General features: G+C 41.8%; 1 protein-coding gene and 1 pseudogene across 1 annotated transcript in view; both read right to left on the bottom strand.

Annotated features, from left to right (window-relative positions):
* Positions 1 to 19,846, bottom strand: part of LOC141201588 (uncharacterized) — a 194,857-nt gene that overhangs the window by 110,199 nt on the left and 64,812 nt on the right. The window lies entirely within an intron of this gene.
* Positions 43 to 19,846, bottom strand: part of LOC141201564 (uncharacterized) — a 61,904-nt pseudogene continuing 42,100 nt past the window's right edge.

Genomic DNA, 19,846 nt, shown 5'->3' with positions numbered 1-19,846 from the left:
TCTTAAAATTATACAACAGTAATCTGCAAGCATTGATGGATTTCATTTTCCTTGATATCTTGTCTCCATATCTGCAATACCTTGGTTACATCTCTCACCATCCTCGTCTCTCACTACTCCACAGTTTGGTGTAAGAAAAGTCTAGAATGTCAGAAATTAATCATTAAGGACATGTTACAGCCAAGATCCTTATATGTTTTGAGGAGAAATAACACCAATTCTTCATAGTTACTGTATCTGCTCGAGTTTCCCAAAAAGTTAGTTACCACAAAAGCAAATGTAAACCATACAGCTTTTCCTTGCCCTGCAACAAATGAAGAAACTCCTCATCTTGAAGAAGCTTACGAATCTGAAGTCCAATAAAGACTCCTTCTTTTATATTTGCTTCACTTAACCTTGGAAAATTATCAATCAGATGCAGGAATGCTTTTACATTTTTATCCATAGCCTTTACAAAGTTCTTCACTAGGCCCAACTTGATAAGATTTTGTTACCACCATTGCCTAGGTGGGTCCTCAACTTCTGGATGCAGGACAGTTTACTCCCTTGCTGAAGTGAATGTCGGAGAGGCCAGTCCCTTTTTTTGTAGCAATATTCTCTTGCACGACTATCCCACTCACACAGAAAGCAGCAGTACTTTTGTGCAACAACCCTGATAACATATGTGAACAAGCAGACGTAAGAGCTCCGGCCGAGCATCTAGCTATTTATCCGATAAAGGACCTGACGACCATCCTGAAATTCGTCATCCATCTACCAGTTAACTTTCTGAATGTGGAGGTACTTTGCTCCAGGGGAAAAAAATGACCAGGAAAAGCCACATAAAGACTACGGGAGAAGCAGGCTCTCAGCTCCAAGATGACACCAGTCGTCATGCTGCAGACAGATTGAGCAGGGGAGACGAGGAAGTGGTGGCCAGGCTGTAGCAATTTGCCTGCACAGAAACACAGGTCTCAGCAGGTGCCAGTGGCCTTCTTATAGCAGCTACCCCACACCTGTGCATGGGCTCCAAGTGGAGGAGTTAGTTGTGCAGGAGATGGGAGAGGCAGCCGCGTTGAAGGGGATGAAAAGACCACAAAATTGCATGTGGCACAATACTCACTGCCTCACAGCTTAGTCTGCACCAGTGGGACATACAGGTACCTGAGGAACCTACTTTAAAAGACCTTTTCATTGCAGTAGTACATTGTAAATTCTCTCCATCTGCTTTCAATGTACATTTTGGTGGTCTTAAAGATGAGATAGCAGGTATACGACACAAACTGCAGAAAATAGAGCAGGGGCAGTGGAAGGCAGAGTCAGCGTCATTGAGGACCAGATAGCCGATACAAGCAATGAGAACAGGCTTGCAGAATAGCAAATATCAGCACTGCTGGCAGAAACAGATGATCTTGAAAATAGGTCAAGGCTCAATGATATACCACTTATTGGTGTGCCTGAAATAATAGAAGGCTCCTTTCCTACTGAATTCTTTGAAAACTGGCTGAAATTAATTATCAGGCTTAAAACCTTAACCCTCCTATAAGCTGTAGAATGAGCTCATAGGGTGCTCATCTTCCTCCTGGGCTTCCACAAAGAACTGTGCTGGCTAAAGTTTTACACTACCGGGACAGAGATATTATCCTGCAACAGCCAAGGGATCACCCAGATGTAACAATCAATGGGTCCAAAATCTAGATATTTCCAGATTATTCTATAGAAGTGCAGAAACAAAGAGCCAAATTCATTGACATCAAAAACATCTGAGAGATCTGCACGTTCCATATTCAATTATTATATTTAATAAACCTTTCTGAATTGACGTCTTCAATAAACCAGCTGCACGGGAATTATCCACAAATTTCTCCAGATCCTGATATTAATCGGTTTTGACAAACCCATGGATCCGCAGCAGCTGAACATCAAACTTAAAACGCCAAAGAAAAGAATACAGATCAGGTTAGCACAATCTGATACAAATACTCTTAAATGTTTGTTGGGTAAGACCCTATTTGCGCTACTTTCCCCCTAGTGTTTTTTCTTGGATACAGCAGCAGTACTTTGGAATCGTCTCCCAGTCTGGCAATTGTCAAAGGAGAGCCTGGCTGCAGAGGGAATTATCTATATAGCTACATCATGGAATACTTTTACAATCGACTAACATCAAGGGAACAGCTCATGTTACAAACTATTAGGCAAACAGGAGGATCAATTATGGACAGGGACAGTTCTAGAAACATTTCCTAATGACAATACGTTTACACTTGAATGGGACTCTAATTTAAATAATTGTCTGCACATTATGTTAACATGTTTACATAAAAAGAGAACACAATTGTGTGAAACTGCAACTGAAATAGTTCTTTCTTTAGCTAAAGACTGTGAAGACCTTGGGTCTTCCGTTGGCATACTACTCAGACAACACAGTGTGAGAGTAAAGCAGTGTGGCAATATTTTATTGAACCACCAAACGGACATTAAACAGAACAGTCCCATCAAACACCCAAGATGGTACAACATTACATAGTCTTGTCCTTCCGCTTACCCACCAGGGATAGAACTGTGATTTTGGGACTTCCAGGGCCAACTACCTCAACCAGTGGCCCCCGCTTTTGGCGGGCACCCATAGAGAGGAGGTAGCAGCAAGCTTTGGAAGCTGACAGTACATCGAGGTACAAGGCCAGAAGACCCAAGGGTCCCACTCTTGCCTCGCCAAGAGTTTCTATGAGTTCCAGGCGACCAGAGGGTCCCACCTGGCAACCCCAAACAACATATCCATGGGGCCAGGTGACTTCATCGTCCCAACCTGGTCTCCCCCAATGGAGCAGATCCGTATCCTTCCAGTCAGGGCCGTACATACTTAGGCTAGAATCATGTATAATCGAAATCTGTGTCTCTCTGGATTGAGCCATGCTACCAAGCTGATGCCCTGAAGACTCTGACTGATTTTTGATTCTCTCTTTCAATTCTCACTGCTACAGAGGCATATGTCCCTTAAATAGTTACAGTTGTCCTATCACGTACACATCCACAGGTCAAGGATTAGGGAGGGTATTATTCCACAGGGCTCATGTCTCATTGTTTGAGCATTTAATCAATTTATATAGTTGGTATAGCAGGGGGCTCTTGTAAATCAACATGTAGATGACGTTAGTACAATATGCAATTAGCATAGTAACAAACATCATTGTTTAAAAACCAAGAGACGTCAATATTCAGCTTTATACAAATAATCGTATGCCCTTCTTGACCAGCCACAGAAATACACATACATTCACAAGTCAACACAAACAGAATAGAGGATTTCTCTTGGCTTAACAAATGTAGACTTATGTCTGATTAAGATAAAAAGCTGTTTAAAAGGACCTATTAAGGTTTGAATCTCATCCATAATATAAAAAAAAAAATTCTAACACTATCACATCCATATTACAATTGGAACATGAGCCAATAATGAATAAATCGAAAAAAACTGCAACGAGACAGGGATGATTATCCTATTATAAAAAAAGAAAGAAACACAAAGTGTTCCCTGAGTGATCGAACAAAAATCTAAAATTTCTCTTCCTATACAACTAAAGGACAAGGCTAATGAATGTATTGATACAGATAAAAAAATGTTGAAAAAAATGAAAATAATAAGATTGAACCGAAGATAACAAATAACAAAATAATTGAGAAAGTCCTACCAAATAGAATTGAACCTTTATCAATTGCAACAGTTGAATCTGCAAAAAGTACTGTGAACAGGAGAACAAATTTGACAAACACTCCTCCTATACAAAATTCAAATACACTACTTCCATCTTCTGAATGGAAAACCTCTACCTTCATTTTGGTTCTTAATGCAAAAAAACATCTAGACAACATTAGACTACAAATAGAATAAATGAAGAAAGGGAAAGAGCATGTGTAAGTAAAAATAAAATGGAGACAACTAGAGGCAATAAATTTAAATAAAAGTCTAATTCCACCTAATGAAATTGAATCTCTTGCTCTAATCGAATTCTCAGATCCCATTTCCACTCCACTACTGGACCTCTCAATATATGACACTACATCAGACATTGTTTCCTCTACTAAAAAAACAAGCAATACTATTATAGTGGACAATACTGGTACTAAAGGTCTGGTACCTTTTTACCCTGGGCTGAGTCTCCCAAGAAAGGGCAATTAACCAAAACTTCTCCCCCAAACCAGGGGAAAGAAAAAACCTATTAGAGGAATGCGAAAAAAAAAAGAAAAGAGGGAAAATAAACCAACCCCAAGCCCCAAACAATAATACCCACAAATATTTTTAATCTGTCGGACTACCTTTTATCATAGAATCATAGAATCATAGAATGGTAGAGTTGGAAGGGACCTCCTGGGTCATCTGGTCCAACCCCCTGCTCAAAGCAGGATTCACTAAATCATCTCAGACAGATGTCTGTCCAGCCTCTGTTTGAAGACGTCCATTGAAGGGGAACTCACCACCTCTCGTGGCAGCCTGTTCCACTCATTAATCACCCTAACTGTCAAAAAGTTTTTTCTAATATCTAATCTGTGTCTCCTCCCATTTAGTTTCATCCCATTGCTTCTAGTCTTTCCTTGTGCAAATGAGAATAAAGATGATCCTTCTACAATGTGACAGCCCTTGACATATTTGTAGACAGCTATTAAGTCTCCTCTCAGTCTTCTTTTTTGCAAGCTAAACATTCCCAAATCCTGCAACCGTTCCTCATAGGACATGGTTTGCAGACCAGTCACCATTCTGGTCGCTCTTCTCTGAACTTGCTCCAGTTTGTCTATGTCTTTTTTAAAATGTGGTGCCCAAAACTGTACACAGTATCCCAGATGAGGTCTGACCAAAGAGGAGTAAAGACCGATAATGACTTCACGTGATCTAGACTGTATGCTTCTGTTAATACATCCCAGAATTGTATTTGCCTTTTTTGCTGCTGCATCACACTGTTGACTCATGTTCAGTCTATGATCTATTAGTATACCTAAGTCTTTTTCACATGTACTGTTGCTTAGCTCTATTCCTCCCATTCTGTATATGCTTTTTTCATTTTTATTGCCCAGATGTAGTACTTTGCATTTTTCCCTGTTAAAAACCATTCTGTTGGTTGCTGCCCACTGCTCCAGTTTATTTAGGTCTTTTTGAATCCTCTCTCTCTCTTCTCTAGTATTAGCTATCCCTCCTAGCTTTGTGTCATCAGCAAATTTAATCAGTTTACCCTCAATTCCTTCATCTAAATCATTGATAAAGATGTTGAACAATACAGGTCCCAGGACGGAGCCCTGTGGTACCCCACTTGAGACATTCATCCAGCTGGATGTGAAGCCATTTACAACCACCCTTTGAGTCCGATCACTAAGCCAGTTATGAATCCACCTAACAGTTGCCTGGTCCATTGCATACTTGGTCATTTTTTCAATAAGGATGGTGTGAGATACTTTGTCAAATGCTTTGCTGAAGTCAAGATATACTATATCTACAGCATTTCCCTGATCCACCCAGTCATTGATTCTGTCATAGAAGGAAATTAAGTTAGTCTGACATGACTTGTTAGTTACAAACCCATGCTGACTCTGGTTAATCACTTCATTCTTATCCATGTACTTACATACATGTTGTTTAATAATTTGTTCAAAGATCTTTCCTGGTATAGAAGTCAGACTCACCGGCCTATAGTTCCCTGGGTCCACCTTCTTCCCCTTTTTGAAGATAGGAACAACATTTGCTCTTCTCCAGTCTTCTGGGACTTCTCCTGTTCTCCAAGAATTTTCAAAGATTATGGAGAGTGGTTCTAAAATTTCTTCTATGATCTCCTTCAGTACTCTGGGGTGTAATTCATCTGGACCTGGAGACTTGAACTCATTTATGTTAGCTAAATATTCCCTCACAATCTTTCTGTTTACAGATAACTTGGATTCCTCTATTCCTCTAAAAGGACAGTGAAGATCAGTTGATGTTACATTTTCTTTCTGAGAGAAAACAGATGCAAAATAGGAATTAAAAAGTTCGGCCTTCTCAACATCCTCTCTTACCATTTCTCCATTTTCATCCTGTAAAAATCCTATAGCATCTTTGACTTTTCTTTTACTTTTGACATACCCCCAAAATCCTTTTTTATTGCTTTTGACATCTCTTGCAAGCCTTCAAATGATGAGAAATGAATGTTATCAAAATGACTTTCCTTTTGTCCCACAAACAAACCCAAAGACTTTGATCTTTTTTTCTTCAGGTATTTACAAGGAAAACGACCGACTGAAAAAACATTTTACAATAAATAAAGTGAGAGAACAGCCTGTTTTATCTTCATCACAAACTGATTTACAATTTCATGTGAACATAAAAACAAAATCCCATTTTTATCCGATCGAGAGTAAGGGACATCACATTAGCACCTTCCATGATATAGTTCTTGATAAATTGAAAGAACTTACAATTAAAGGAGGCCCACCACAAAAAATAAAAATAATCTTTCAATATCTGAGAAAAAAAGCCCTACAATCCTTATGTAATAACTAGATGGTGGCCCGATTCTAACGCATGGGGTATTCTAGAATATGTATGAGGCCGACCGGGCGCGACTAATCAGCGTAGCAGTGTTTAAATGGGTTGTGCACTACTTTAAATTAACCCCCCAATGTATCCCCCCGGGGCCCCTAATGAATTTTGTAATTGCGTCATGTTGTCAGTACTGCTTGTGACAACATCGCTGACGACTTATAGCCAGCACGTAATTCCCCCGGATGCCGCCGGCTCTTGCTTCCGCTTACATCACGACTATTTGCGCCTACAGCCAGGGGTCTCCTGTTCCGCGTACCACGGTGAATGAAACATGACAGAAGTACATCACACTGTGACTGACAGAACGTGTTCACTGAATGTGACAGAAGTACATCACACTCTGACTGACCGTGTTTAGTAAACATGACTGAACTATGTCGCACTGTGACTGACAGAACGTATTCATTAAACATGACAGAAGTACATCACACACTGTGACTGACAAAACATGTTCAGTACGTCATGGGCGGTTGGTGAGTCACATGACCACATAGGCGGAGTCAGCCCTGCTATCTCCCGACTTGTTCTGAAAGCCCGCGTCGCTGATTGGCCGTGGCCGGACCAATCAGCGACGCAGGATTTCCTGGACGGACAGACAGACTTGATAAGCCGATTATATATGTAATAATGACAACTTAGTCATTAGAGCTGCTGATAAAGAAGGGATATAGTAATACAAAACTGCACAGATTATTGCAGAGAAGCATACAGGATAATATCAGATGTGGAATACTATCAGACAATTCCCTCAGACCCTTTACCTAAAGTGATGCTAATAAATAATAGTTTGATCAACAGAGCAATGGAGGAAAATATATTAAATCTAAAAGAAAAAAAGTTTCTCTTAATCAAAAATCCCACTACTCCCTTCTGTTATCACCTTCCAAAAATCCATTAGCCTTGCCAATCCCCCTGAAAGACCTATAATATCAGGCATTGGATCTCTGACGAGCAATCTGTCAGAATATATTGACAACATAATGCAGGATCATGTGTCAAAATTACCTAACGATCTAAACGATTCTACACAACTAATTCAACTTCTACATGAGATACAATGGGAACCGAATTATGGTTTTCTCACATTAGATGTATCATCTTTATATTCTAATATATTAAATAATATCGGATTGACATGTTTCAAAAATATTTGACCGATGTCAGATTGTCCAGTAGACAAATCCTTCATCTACACAGGGCTATCCTTTATTTTAAAAAATAATTATTTTACATTTGAAGGTGAACATTACCATCAGGCGCGAGGCACTGCGATGGGTTCAAAGGTCGCACCAACCTACGCAAATCTATTCATAGGGGTATTTGAGGAGATTTTTATTCAAAATAATAAATGGAAAAAGTATATAACTTTATATAAAAGGTTCATTGATGACCCGTTCTTTATATGGGACAATTGTAACCATAACATGCAATCCTTTATTAGCTACATAATTTCTAATAATTGGGGTATTTCCTTCTTGGGATATAAATGTGTTTTTATTAAGGAATATTCCATATGTACGAAAACCTTTTTTTTTAAAGTTGACACAAACAGTTATATCCATTATAAAAGCGGACATTATGTGAAGTGGCTGTGAATTGTAGGGTTGATATTGATTTTATCCATACACTAGAAAAATCTGTTCAGAGGTCAGCTTAGGGTTTACTGAATACACACACAGATTGCCAAGGGCAAATAGAGATCCCGAATATAGACCTAAAAATAAAACATAACTTTTATTTCACTTATTAGATATAACGGAAGGACACACACACTTTAAAAACACACAGTACTGGATATTGGAATTCTTTCAGTGAAGGGTTACATAACCCATAACTACTAAAGTGCTTGTGCTTCTATATTGATGGTTGTATATCAATTAATTATTATAATTCTTGGGGACCAGTCCTCAGTCCAATCTTATTCCGTGCGTTCTGATCATTCAGTATTCAGATTTTTATTTGTCCTAGACTAGGATATAGGGAATTATGCTGTACATAACGGGGATATAGGGACTAGGATATAGGGAATTATGCTGTACATAACTAGGATATAGGGACTAGGATATAGGGAATTATACTGTACATAATTGGGATATAGGGACTAGGATGTAGGGAATTATGCAGTACATAACTGGGATATAGGGACTAGGATATAGGGAATTATGCTGTACATAACTGGGATATAGGTACTAGGATATAGGCAATTATGCTGTACATAACTAGGATATAGGGACTAGGATATAGGGAATTATGCTGTACATAACTGGGATATAGGTACTAGGATATAGGCAATTATGCTGTACATAACTAGGATATAGGGACTAGGATATAGGCAATTATGCTGTACATAACTGGGATATAGGGACTAGGATATAGGCAATTATGCTGTACATAACTGGGATATAGGGACTAGGATATAGGGAATTATGCTGTACATAACTGGGATATAGGGACTAGGATATAGGGAATTATACTGTACATAACTGGTATATAGGGACTAGGATATAGGGAATTATGCAGTACATAATCAACAGGGACTGCTCAAATGGACCAACACTGATCGTATAGTAAATCAGCAGTCTACAGTCTCCATATGTAGGAAGCTATTTAGATCACAGTTGGTAATCGTTTATATCCTAGTTAGTCCTATAGGTCTTCCACCATATCCTTCCTTAATCAACAGTTAGCATCGGCTTTTACTGTCACCACTACATCAGATCTCTTACACTTATGATCTGTAGCACTTATTGGTCATCCTGCTTTTCCATTGTCAGACGTCACTTGCCTCGGTTGTCTCGGAGGACGGCCGGACTATTCCTCGGTGCGTTTACGAGCATCATCCTATTCATATCGCTGTATTCACCTTCCAGACTGCGCTAAGCAAAAATAACAACTCCTAGCTATAACCAATATGTGGTAGAAGGACTCAGCCGCTGCACAGCAGAATTCATTCACATAGAGACAATATCGTAGGGGTTTCCTTAAACATGGTTTATCTCGACTCTGAACAATAGAACGCAATAATGAGTATAAAAAATGAAAATTAGTCCAATTGAATATATTAGTGCTAATAGGCCGAACCACATTCAGAAACTGAACAGGAAGGAGATTTACTGGATATAGAGACTGAACAGTATGAAACCCCATGGATTAAATGAAGTCTCTGAAATGTTCCTTTAGATGGTAAGAAATCTACATCTATGGTCATTTTGGAGATAGAAAGCCTGATGTGGAAGCTCCCTTAACATTAGTATTAATTGTAATAATTTAGATGATCTTTTAATAAGATATTTTATTGTAATATCTATTTACAACAATATTATCCATGATCTGTGACATGGTTTTATTAACCAACTGATATAAAGTAATTCTTTTAGATAAAACCCTCGACCTTTCAGATTTTAATATTTAATTCTTTTATATATATTTCCTATGATTTATTAAGACATATAACTATGGTACAATGATAATCTTTTAATATCCTATGTAGATTTTTTAGATGTCACAATTTTATCAAACCCCCGGACCATCAAGCATTTAGATCTCCATGAAGTGATTGTCTTTTTTTCTCAGAGTATAAAACTCCACTCATTGTAATTCCAGTCACTACTGTTTTACCTTCCGAGAGAATCCATGTAGCGAGCACGGGATTCCTCTGATGTTCCCCGTCCTCTATTACCTACAGTCCCTGATAACGAAGGCTTGTAGTAAAAAGAAAGATCTCCCTGACCGGATCCCCCCGTGACGTCACCGCTGCCCTAGGTGACCCCTCAGCAGATGAAATCCTTCCAAGTTAAGCACATGGCCATATATTTACTCCAGCGGCCATATTCATGGACAGAGGTAAACCACGCTCTCTCCCCATATTTCACCATCACATTGTATGAGAAACTAATTAATTAAAAAAGGAAGCGTGGAATTAATTTATAATGATATTTATTTTCCCTCTAAAAAAATTATACAGGAATTGATAAAACACACTGATATCAGTATAATGACACAAAATAATATTCTGAGATATGAAACACGACAAATGGACTGTAACAAATATAATAAACTAAAATAACATTTAGAGGAATTCGGATAAGAGCATTTTAGCTCATCAAAAAGACATTAAATAAAATAAATACAACAAGAATTTTTTGACATACAATGAATTACAAGTTTTTTACAAACTTTTCTCCGACCCTTGGATTTGCTTTTCTTTTTAATCTTCTGTTAATTCCTAAATACACATAGTGGCTTAACGAGTAAAGAACACAGGACACAGTGGTTTTCCCTATAGAGACATAGGTTCTAGCCCAACTCCTGCTATTAGAATAAGTGAATAAATACATTTATTTTATTTGAACTTATATATATACAATTCTTAAATAATGTCGAATAGGTTTATAGTATATGAATTGTGATGCATTTTTTAGGAGGAATTTCTTTGTATAACTGACATACACACAATTTTGTTATTTTCTGATGTAATCGTGTGCCAATCCAGTGAATTTTGACACAACTCAGACAGTCATATGTTGATTTGGAGCCTTAATTCAAAACTCAAGCCTTAAACTGTCTTGCACGATTTTGTCTGTATGTGGTTGTGTGAAGCCCAGCTGTGCTTGGCAACACAGACCCTGAAGGGTGTACTGAAGGATTCCTCCACAAGAGGCCCCCATAACCATTCACACATCTCCACCTTCCACCTCAGACCACCAGAGGGAGCTCCTTAGGGAGATATATAAGGGAAGGTGGAGCCAGGCAGCCGTTAGTCTTGAGACTACAGTCTGTGTGAGTTGCAGACAGTCTATTCTGGTTTAGCAGTGAGTCCAGTGCAGTCTGAGACGTGTTACCTCAGAGGACAACAGCCTGTTCCAGCTCCTGCATCCTACCCTGCAGTGGAGCTTATCCAGATCAAGACTCGGTGTAGCTCAGTGAGGTGAGCTGTAGGTGTGCCGGCACCATAAGATCGGTGAGCCGCGGCTCGCTGCCGTTAGTGTGAGTGGCCTATTGAGGGTCTGAGTAGGCCGAAGGCGAAGGAGTAGAGAGTTAGTACATAGGGGACAGAGGAGCTTAACTAGCTCACCCCAGAAGGAGAATCAGTTACCGGACACCGGGTCCGAAGCTTGCCGGGATCTCCACGACCCAGCAAGATAAACCGGAATCCCTGGAGAACTACAGGTTCCAGGATCGCTAAAGTACTGATACGTAACAGAGCCAGGAGACACATAGGCCCCGTAAGTCGGGAGCGTGCACTCCAAGAGAAGGCCCTACCACAAGGTCAGCCAGCGCAGGACAGAGACAAAGTTAGGCCTAGCTCCAGGCAGGTCAGAACTTATTACGCAGCAGCAAGAACCAGGAGGCCCAAAACCTGCTCATTGGGGAGGATCCGGACATACACCCTTCACCCTACAGTGCTCTGGGGAGTGCCTGAAATTCCACCAGTAAAAGGTACTGAAGCGATTATCGTGTCCGTCCCTGTTCTTGCTCTGGCCCGGCGTAGTCTCTTTGTCCTGCATCCCCGTTCCTATACTGCCCTGAGGCCCAGCTCTACCTGTGGAGAGCAATACCATCAAGCTGCCCTATCATCAGCCTCAGTGGACCGCGCAGCGCTGGTGATCCTCACCAGAAACCACAGGTGGCGTCACGAACTCTTTCTTTTATAAACTTAACCCAAAACATCAACCCCTTTTTAAAGAGAGGCCCAGGGTACGGGCCCGGGAGCCGACCACCGCGACATCCCTAAAGGCCAGGCTAAAGGCCCGGGTACCGAGTTACCCCCCATCTTCCTCTGGGCTAGTCAGTTGTTTCCTGAAGAAGAAGTGCTTGTCACTTTGAAATGCATCGAATAAAAACAGCAATTTAATAAACCTTTCTGAATTGACGTCTTCAATAAACCAGCAGCCTGGGAAGTATCCACAAATATCTCCAGATCCTGATATTCAATGATATACCCTGCCAAGTTAAGGGTGGTAGCCCGAGGTACTGTGCACTTTATTCAAGATTCATAAACCCTTCACTGGCTCGATATGAATGAGGGGATCATATATGAAATACACTGGGATCACATTCGGGATGTTACAAGTTGAAGATCCTGTGGTCCAAACCCTAATTCTTCAAAAACATGGTGATCCGTGAGTGTATGGGAAGAAGTGTGTCCCTGCTTGTTGGACAGTTCTTTACAAATGTTGCTTTTTCTTCAGGTTCTATTATGATTATATCACAGTCCTTATGTATAATTGGGGTTGAATTATCCCCCAAGGAGACTTAAGTTCTAGGGGGGATTTTCCCATATGTTCAACAGTGACTGAGCCGCCATTTTTTCTACTTTAAAAGCGACAGCTATGGAAATACTTCACCCAGTCTCTCACCCGGAGAAAGGTGTTTTATATCTGCCTATTATGGTTGGGGTGTTATGGGTGGAGGTCTTTTTTATTTTTTTGGATATGTTTTATATTGCTGACAACCTTGTAATATGCGCTTAACTAGCTATGTAAAACGGAAATGCTCTGCTGATAGGATATTGGAAACGACATATCTAATACATTAAATATGGTGGGATCAGTGGCAATAGTTATCTGGAATGTAAGGGGTCTTTCTTCTAGTGTTAAAAGACAGGTGATCTTTCAGTATCTTCAAATGGAAAAACCTGCCTTGATTTGTCTGCAAGAAACACATCTTACCTCTGAAAAACTTCATCTACTAAACAAGAAGTGGTTACAGCCGACTATCACTCCACGCAGTCTACATACTGTCGGGGAGTTGGTATATTAGTACACCCTAGTGCACAATGTGAGCGTCTCACAATGATAATAGATACAGAGGGTCAGTACGGATGTTTGTTCTGTAAGTTATTACTAAATCTCTATTAATAATCTCTACATACCACCACATTCCAGGAAAATTATACATAAATCATACGTAAATTCTCGCTATTATTGCCTCTTCTTTAATAATATACCGGACTCTCACTGGGATAGAGGGAGGCATGACGCTAGGAGGGTAGACGGCAATTGTATCCCTTTTGGTCAGTTACTTAAGGAGTCTTTAATTGCTCTTTGGAGAGCCCGTGATCCTAATGTATACCAATACTCCTGCTTCTCGTCCACGTTCTCCTCTTTGTGGAGAATGGATTTGGCTCTTGTAAATGAACGGATGCCGGGTCTTATATCTGACATCAGCTCCTGCCCAGAGCGCTATCCCATCATTCTCCTCTGTGTCTCCCTAAGCTTAATCTCCAAATGCCGTATGGAGCAATATATGGGGTCCATTTTTCTGTATGGAGCATTATATCATGCTCATTATTCGGTACGGAGCATTATATAAGGCCTATTATTCTGTATGGGGCATTATATGGGGTCCATTATTCTGTATGGAGAATTATATGGGGCTCATGATACCCTATGGAGCATTATAATGGAGTCCATTATTCTGTATGGAGTATTATATGGGGTCCATTATTCTATATGGAGCATTATACGGAGTCTATTACTCTGTATAGAGTAGCATGTGGTGACTATATTGTCCGATTTAAGATGAAAACGTTTGACCACCCACAGCATGCACTGTAAGGATTCAGTGGTTTCTGAGCTATTGTAGAATTTACAATAGCTATCACTCATGTAATGTAAGAAGTGAAATCATTGCATTGTACTATATATATATTTCTTATCTGTGCATCAGGAATTGTGGTATGTGTTAAAGGGGCCCACCGAGACTCCTTTGCCCAGAGCCCACTACTATGAAAACAGACTATGAAAAGTAATCTCAATAATACACCCCGATCAGTCTGGGTTTATGCCCAATATGTCCACCACGATCAATCTCAGGAAGCTTTATATTAATATACAAGCAAGGACTGATAATATTGGTCATAGGGTGATCCTGTCTTTGGACCCCACTAAGGCCTTTGACAGTGTAGAATGACAATATTTGTGGGCACGGTTGCGGCAGATAGGCTTTGACAAATTTATATAATGGGTGTAATTGCTTTATTCTGACCCAAAGGCCAAAATAAGAGCAAGTGACTCTATGGCTAATCAATTTTTGTTGCACAGAGGTACAAGACAAGGATGGCCCCCTGTCCCTCTTATTCTTTGAAATAGCAATTGAAACTCATGTGGCAGTAATTAATAAAACGTCTTAGACAGATTTAAATATGGGACCTAGGAAGAAAAGGAGGCATTGTATGCTGATGATATACTCTTATACCTAGGGTATGCTCGGGGGTCTCTGGACAGCGCGATGGTGACTATCTCTAGCTCACTTATTTCTTCCAAAGATGCTAAGGACTAGTGGGCAGTGGCACTCATTACGGGTGGCAGGATGATCATTCCGGCAAACAGGAAAGGGCTCTTTACAGTTAGAGCAGTCAGACTGTGGAACGCTTTACTATAAGAGGTAGTAATGGCAGACTCTATAACAACTTTTGAAAAATGGCTGGATGATTTCCTCAGTACACATAACATTGTGGGTTATAGATAACTTAGTAACAACAAATGTATAATTGGTGGAGGAAGGTTGAACCTGATGGACTAAGGTCTTTTTTCAACCTATGTAAATTTGTAACATCCCCCATGTTTCTGTATGGCGACCTCCACCCCAGGACATTCAGAACTTATCTTAGGAAATTCATCAAAATGGGGATGAAAACCATAATTACAAAAAACAGTGAGTTTCCAGTGGACTGATTGATCTGTCTAAAGGCAAAACCAGCAAGAGGTAAGAATGAGCTTCTACTGAGCTGCAAAAAAATACCTTAAAATTTGTCCCAAAGATTGATTTATCCTTTCTGTCTGACCATTGGTTTCAGGGTGGCAGGCGCAAAGAAATGACATCATCTCCAGAATTTGGAGACAAATTGCACTCCCATGTCAGACACAATGTTAGGCTATGTGCGCACGATGCGTAGTTGTAGCAGAAATTTTCTGTGCATTTCTGCTTCTCCTTGGCAGGGAAACGCATGTGTTTTTACATGCATTTTTGACGCGTTTTGATTCATTTTTTAAGCGTTTTGTACATCAATGAATGATTTTTGTAGCTAAATAAAGTTATTTGGTGGGACATTGCTTAAACCTTGGATTACCATCAGAACTGGGGTGAGTATATTGGTTAATTAGAATTATTAAAGAATGTGTCTGTTGTAATTCAAATAAAGTGTTTGCTCTGTGTCTGTGTGTTTGTTTATCTCTTTACTTTAATTAAGTTTGGTCATGAAAAGGTCTGATTGACACCTTGTCATAACCAAACAAAAGAGCTGGGTGTCAGCTAGTCCCATTCACCCAATCTTCATTAGCATTTCTATTTACGTAATTGCTGTGAGCTACTATTTTTAGCCTGGGAAGGTGCCATTAGGCAAACATGGTCCATGGTCATTAATAACACCTCACAGCTGGTTCGTTAGCCGCTACGTCCCCCCGATCAGCACTCAGCAGCGCTTTGGACACAGCTTATTTTTGCTCCGTCCAAAACGCTGTGTTCTACTGCCGCACTTTTGTTGTTGATAAATGTGAATCCACCGCATATAATGACACTTCAATCAGTCAAAATCGGGAGCGGAGACAGGCATGTCCGCTACAGAAATTGACATGCTGCGGGTGAGTTTGGGTACGTGGACATGATCAGGAGCCGCTGCAGGTCTGACGCTGCGTGTTTATACAGCGTCAAACCTGCAGCATTCAGATGTTACAGCATAGTGCATGGGATCTCTAGAAATCCCATGTCCACTATGCGTGCATCAGAGGCTGCGAATCACCCGTGGACACTGACATGCGGTGCGTCTTTCAGGACCACAGCATGTCAAATTCTCTTGGGGAGTCGCTAGTCTCCACAACTGAAATTTGACCACTAGAAAGTATTGAATGCGGTAAATCTGTATGGTTCAGTGAACACATGTGGATTTATCTTCATTCAATAGAATGCAACATTTCGGATACAGCTAAAAATATGTGTCCAAAGCTCTGCTACGTCCGGATTCTGGGCAGAGTCGAAAATGTAAAAAAAAATGGCGTGGGCTCCTGCGTCATTTTTATAACCAGCAGATGGAAACTCGACTGCTGGGGGCTGATATTAGTAGCCGGGGAAGAGGCCATTAACCAACAATGTTCATTGGCTACTAATATCAGCCCATTGCTGTTTGTTTAGCCTTTACTGGCTAGATTACAGGGGGACCCCAGAAAAATATTGACATAGGTCCCCCTATAAAATCTAACCAGCAAAGGCTAAACTAGACAGCTGCTGGCTGATATTAATAGCCAGGGAAGGGGCCATGAATACTAGCCCCCTCCGCAGCTATTAATATCACGCCTCAGCAGTCCCAGAAATGGCGCATCCACAAGATGGGCCAAATCTGGCGCTTAGCCTCCGCTCTTCCCACTGCCCTGTAGCGGTGGTGAGTGGGGTAATGGGGTTGGGGTTCACGTCAGCCTTGTATTGGCGGCTGACGTGAAGCCCAGGTTAGTAATGGAGGGCGTCTATAAGACCCCCCCATTATTAAATGCGTAGTAAAATGGTCGCCACTTTTTCAATAAAAGACATGGCCAGAATAAAGTATTTTAATGAAATAAAAAACACACGGTTCTACAATTTTTTTTATTACACGGGTCCGCGAAGCCATTGATCTCCTGAAAAAAACATAAAATAAAAAACAACCATATTCCTCACCTGTCCGCCGTCAATGACGCAGTCCACGTGCCACCGAGTGTCCCATGACGATTCGTGTCACTTCTACAGCAGTGACATCACTGATGTCACTGCTGTAGAATACAGCAATGTATACTGACAGGGGTGTAAAATCACCCCGTCAGTATACATGCTGCAGGTCACTGGGGTTGATCAGCTGAAGATCAGCTGATCAGCCCCGGTGAGCTTACGATCACCTGATTGTCATGTACCATCAGCTGATCTGTGACATCAGCACAGGTCCGGACGTCATGTGACCATCAGGACCTGTGCTGACGTCACCGCTCAGCTGAGCGGTCAGGTGACCATCAGCTGATCTGTGACGTCAGCTCAGGTCCTGTAAGTATCGCCGGCCCTCGGCAGGAGAAGATTGCCGCCGGACAGGTGACTATAGAGGTTTATTTTTTATTTTTAACATTTTTATTTATTTTTTTTACCGCACATGGTAGCTGGCTTGGCTGGGAAGGCTACTTCTACTCCCATCCAAGGCTGCTCCAGCTGTTATCAGCAGGAGCAGCGGTCAGGATGAGAGGAGTTGTAGTCTCCACTTCATCTCAGGTACCACACGCACCACGTTTTTCACCGCAAATTCACAGCCATTGAATTTAAATGAAACGCAGCAAATTCACATTTACCTGCGGGTTTGCTGCGTTTCAATGTAACGCAATGGCCACAAATTTGTGGCGTGATCACGCTATAAATGGCCATGCTTTGCAACGCAATGCAAATTTGGCATGTTAATTAACGCATCATGTGCAGAGTACATCCGAATTCGCACTGCTATGCATGGCAGACCGATTAACAAGCGTTTTTGCGGCCGCAAAAATGCTACGTGTGAACTTAACCTTAAGAGGAGTTCCATGCAATCTCACCACATGACAAATAAACAACTTGGAGAATGTATCAGCATTAGGTAACCCTGACAAAGGAACAAAATGAGCCTGCTTACTGAATCAGTCAACCACCACACAAATAACAGTCTTCCCACCATGATAAAATCCATGGACAGATGAGTCCACTGTCTTTCTGGAATTGGCAATGGAGCCAATTACCGGCCAGTTTTGACAGACTTTAGCGTGTGCACAAACTTCACAAGCGGATATAAAATCTTTAATATCATTATTCATAGACGGCCACAAAAAAAGCCTAGTAATAGCTACTAGCATAGTTGTGACCTCAGGATGATCACTCAAGATGGAATCATGAAACTCCTGCAACAGAAGCAATCTTAGGTACATAACTACAAGTAATGTGGACCCAGAAGTGGTGGAAGGGGCCAATGACTGGACTTTACAGATCTCAGCTTCCAACTCCAAGGATACCACAGAAACAACAATGCCTTTAGGTAGAATGGAGGATGTAAGTTCTGGAGGAGAAACACAGACATGTTCCTGGTGAGAATCCAAATCACGAGAAAAAATTCTATATCATCAAAATCACAAGAAATCTCCCAATGTAATCAGAGACATATCATTCAGAAAGTGGTGAAATCCTGTTGGTGCATTGGAGAATCCGAATGGCAGAACGAGATTATCGAGTAAACCCTCAGACGACAAAGACGCCTATTCCCACTCATCACTCGTCATGATGGGAATCAAATTGTAATAAGCCCCTCTAAGGGCAAGGCTAGAAAACCATTTTGCCCCCCAAAAGCTGATTATAGTCACGGCTCTGCTCCTTAAACGTTATACACACATGACTCTGCTCCATAGACCTTGTACATACACAGCTCTGCTCCGCACACGCGCGGCTCCGCTCCGTACACCTCGCACACGCACGGCTCCGCTCTGTACACCTCGTACACACGCGGCTCCGCTCCGTACACCTGGTACACGCGCGGCTCCGCTCCATACACCTCGTACACACACGGCTCCGCTCTGTACACCTCGTACACACGGCTCCGCTCCATACACCTCGCACATGCACGGCTCCGCTCTGTAGACCTCGTACACACGCGGCTCCGCTCCGTACACCTGGTACACGCGCGGCTCCGCTCCGTACACCTCGTACACGCGCGGCTCCGCTCCGTACACCTCGTACACACACGGCTCCGCTCCGTACACCTCGTACATGCGTGGCTCCGCTCCATACACCTCGTACACACGCGGCTCCGCTCCATACACACGGCTCCGCTCCGTACTCCTCGTACACACGCGGCTCCGCTCCGTACACCTCGTACACACGCGGCTCTGCTCCGTACACCTCGTACATAGGCGGCTCTGCTACATCCACACTGTAAACCGCCCCTGACGCCACACATAAACTTCAGCTCATCCAGCACCAGGGGCATATGCCCCCCGGGCCGATCCCTCAGCCGCTTGCTGCTTTAGTCTGGGATGCACTGAGCTATTACATTTTGCAGCCTGTGCGCAGTCGCGTCCTGTCTGGCAGGGCCTGGTGAGGAGGATTCCCGGCTCCTCCCCTGTGCCATGCTCTGTGTTTGCCTGGTGAGGAGGATTCCCGGCTCCTCCCCTGTGCCATGCTCTGTGTTTGCCTGGTGAGGAGGATTCCCAGCTCCTCCCCTGTGCCTTGCTCTGTGTTTGCCTGGTGAGGAGGATTCCCGGCTCCTCCCCTGTGCCATGCTCTGTGTTTGCCTGGTGAGGAGGATTCCCGGCTCCTCCCCTGTGCCATGCTCTG

This window comes from Phyllobates terribilis, unplaced genomic scaffold, assembly GCF_046119375.1.
Source record: "Phyllobates terribilis strain yellow unplaced genomic scaffold, ASM4611937v1 Scaffold_119__1_contigs__length_5224398, whole genome shotgun sequence".
In the NCBI taxonomy this organism is placed as follows: domain Eukaryota; kingdom Metazoa; phylum Chordata; class Amphibia; order Anura; family Dendrobatidae; genus Phyllobates; species Phyllobates terribilis.
Note: the sequence above shows the minus strand (reverse complement) of the source record. Positions and strands in the feature narration are given on the sequence as shown.